General features: G+C 43.0%; 1 non-coding gene across 1 annotated transcript; it reads left to right on the forward strand.

Moving 5' to 3' along the window:
* The first annotated feature begins 297 nt into the window (after positions 1–297).
* LOC122678590 lies at positions 298–420 on the forward strand. Its single transcript, XR_006336242.1, has one exon. It is a non-coding gene; the product is annotated as a small nucleolar RNA SNORA26 (small nucleolar RNA).
* The last annotated feature ends 3,353 nt before the right edge of the window (positions 421–3,773 follow it).

Below are 3,773 nucleotides of genomic sequence, written 5' to 3' on the forward strand. Positions count from 1 at the left end.
CTATGCACTGAGCAATAGCAGAAGTGAGGGCTGGGCCCTTCTAAAGGCTCCCTGAGCGCTGACGTGTTTCAGGACACCAGACACCGTCTGGAGGCAAGAGCAGCCCGTCTGTCAGAACGTGTGTGTGCTAAGTTGCTTCGGCCGTGTCCGACTCTTTGTGATCCCATGGACTGTAGCCCTCCAGCCTCCTCTGCTCATGGAATTTCCCAGGCAAGAACACTGGAGTGGCTTGCCATTTCTTCCTCCAGGGAATCTTCCTGACCAGGGATCAAAACCGTGTCTCCTTCACGCTTTCCATTGCCCTTTTAAGGCTGACGCAGTGCCTTAAGAGGCTAACACAGGAGGGTAAAGAAAGTCTCCATAAAACCCAGAGAAGAGATTTTTAGAACTCTTCTCTGGATCCTGTCTGGAGTCACACACAACTGAATCGGAAGATTTTAAGTCTTAGCACTTACTAGTATGTGTATAGTTAATACTGAAGTCATTAAATTTAAACTTGACCTTCGATTTGAAAATAAAAAGAAAAACAAAAAACCATGTCTCTTGCGTGTCCTACATTAGCAGGTGGGTTCTTTACCACTAGCGCCACCTGAGAATCCCGTCTGTTAGAATGGGCAGCTGCTTTCCCAGCCCACTGAAGTTAGCAGGATGTCCCAGGACAGAAAGGGATCACTTCCCTTCAACTCAAGAATCTTTTCTCTCAGTGACTGTGCTCTATCGGGCTGAACTCTCCTGAAATTGAATGCTCTTGCCAACTTTTTGGTTTCTTGTTAGGTGGCTTGGGTATTTATAAAATTTTCTAATAAACATCATTGTTGAAGTTTGCATTTATAGCAATGCAATTTATTTTTTAGAAAGTGGCAGCTTGGAGGAGATTGGTCCCATCAATGAGCAAACAAGGGTGAATTTAGCTTTCACTCAAAACCAGACTGAGTTAAAAATTAGGCCTCTCACTTTCCTCAAGGTGGATGGTCAGCTGCCACAGGCATGTGTCCCCAAGGACTTGTGTCTCTGCTGTAAACTGGACAAGAGTAAAATGGGGTCAGATGGGCCTAGTCCTTCAACTCTAGAGTCTTCCAACAGTCCTCTGCTTTAGTCACTGGATTGGAAACACCCCTGTGCTTCTGCTCTGTCCTACTTCTGTGTTTGGGTAAAAGTTATACACCTCAGTGTGTTCTGTCCCCAAGCTGATCATTGTAAGAGTCACTAATCTGAGTTAGCACCCAGACAAGTGCACACTCCTCTCCTGAAGCAACTGTGGTTCAGTGAGTTGATGTGGGACCTGGAATCTATTTGTTAAAGGCACTCAGGTGTGCACTTAGTTTTACCCACTGATTTCATTGACCTCCTTCATGATTCGAGGGGATGATTATTTCATTTATGGTACTTCTACTGTTCAAAATTGACTGGTGCTAAAAACATAACTCTCTGCTGCTTTGCAGTTGAAGAAACTGAGGCACAGAGAGGGTCTCTAACGGGCCCAGACCCCCTTGCAGTACGTGCTGGAGCCACACCCGGGTAGCATCCCTTCTACTCCGAAAACCCAGCCCACATTTTCCAGTTCACTCGTGTGTCAGATTCTTCCAAATAGCTGTTTCCTTCCCCTATACTGCATTTCTACCGAAAACTTCCCCAATGTATTGATAATTTCTCACTTGATACTGTTTATCACAACAGATATTTTTCAGAGAAGTCTATCATTACCCCGTGATGCATATTTGTGACTTTATTAAAAAACTGAATATGGGTGTGGGTAACTTTTCTATCTTTCCTCTTTCATTCATCAATTTGTGTTCTGTTTACTTATACCAGTATAGTCTCCTACTTACTGTAGTTTTAACCTGAGTTTTGAAATCTAGTAGAGTAAATCCTCAAACTTAATTCTCAGTCTTGGCTCATTGAGATACTTTGATTTCTACTTACATGTTATAATTCGCCTGCAAAATTATACCTCCCCCCAAATGCCAGCTGCAATACTATTCAGAGGAACAAGGATTTGACTTTCTAAAAATATTGTCTTCCAATCTATGAATATAATGTATATTTCTGTTTATTTAGGTCTTCTTTAATTTCTCTTAGCAATAGATTTCAGGAGTCGTCAGTATCTGTATCCTTAAGCATTAAATGATCATGGATGTTTCTCTCTATTATGTTTTATTGAATTTCATTTCCTAATACTGCTGGTATGGAGAAATGTGGTAGATTTTTATATGAGTCCTCTTGACTGCACCATTAAAAAATATACAACTAAATGCATTTTGATAGATGTATACACTATGGAAACCACAGCCAGAATCAAGATGCAGGGTGTTTCCATTGGTCACAACTTTCCTTGTTCCCCTTTGCAGTGCATCATGCCCTCAACTCTTAGCCCCAAGGAACCATTGCCAGTTTAGATGAATTTGCCTTTTTAACAAATTTATACAATGGAACAGTATACATACTTTTTCTTGTCTGCAAATTAAGCACTCAACACATAGTTAAGAGATGATGTGTGTAAAGCCTCAAAATTGTACATGCAGAAGAATATTATTACCATCTCTGCTTCAGAAATGAGTCCCATTATCCTGGTCCCTGATAAGAATGAAGATCTCTAATTTTCTCCAAACGCCATTTATCCACCTTATTGCACACTTACTTGGAGGACATCCACATGTGGGCACCTCCACGTTTCAGGCTGGGGGTCTAGGGCAGAGCCTCAGGGTCTCATCATCCTCCTCCTGGAATTGGTGCTTCCAGCAGTATAGACCTCATCCTCCTCCTGGAATTGGTGCTCCTAGCAGTATAAGCCAACTGGATCCGTCGTGTGGATCTCCTCGGCAGGTGCACAAGTTCACTGTGGACTAAGTTCCTCTCCTGGTCCTTCCTGCTCAGCTCAGGTTGCTCCTTGAGAACTTAGATGATGCTGTGCATTCCTCACTTCCTGTTGAACTTTCCAAGCTCAACTTGTCCTTATCCTCATCTCCCTTGGCAAACAGCTCCTCGACCATTACCTTGCTTCTCTTGGGGTTTTCTCATCCTCCAAACCTGCTGATTTCCTTTCTTCCATCCCCTCTCTCCTCTCTGTGTTTCCAGTGTGTGGGCCCAGTTGAGGCTCCTATAGTAGACACACAGAGAAGGAACCAAGATCAGGTCTTGGCTGCAGATCCCAGTGCACGTTTAACATACATCTCAGTCTCTTATGCACTCAGAAAAAACTCAGCAGGAAAGGAATTTGGAGAATTGGAATAACCTTCTCTTACGGATGGGGAAACTGAGGCCCAGAGAGATGTGGTGATTTTGCCTAAATTCCCACACCCTTAGGCAGCATAGCTGCCACACAAACCTTGACCACAAGTTTTTGTATCCAAAAGCACCAGGAACCCATGGCTAAATTTCAGGGGACATTTGATCAAACATACTTCTTATTTTCCTTCTTAAAATAAAAATACCTGATGGACATTTCCCCAAAAGAATTTCATGTCTTTTCAATAGTCCTGTATTTATAATTGGCATTTCTTTCTCCAGGGTATCTTCCTGACCCAGGGATTGAACGCAGGTCTCCTGCATTGCAGGCAGATTCTTTACCATCTGAATCACCAGAAGCCCAAACTCCTCCCAGTAGTCCCATATTTATACTGTGTTTACCAACTTGGTGGACACAGTGGGACCAAGGAATGCATGAATGTTGAATACGTCACAGCCTGTATTTTAAAATTAGATGTGCTTCTCTGTAAAGCATCTGGCTCCTGTGCTACAGGCCATATCCCTGAGATACAGGCCTTCTCTGAGCC

The sequence above is a fragment of the Cervus elaphus genome, chromosome 20 (assembly GCF_910594005.1).
Source record: "Cervus elaphus chromosome 20, mCerEla1.1, whole genome shotgun sequence".
NCBI lineage: Eukaryota > Metazoa > Chordata > Mammalia > Artiodactyla > Cervidae > Cervus > Cervus elaphus.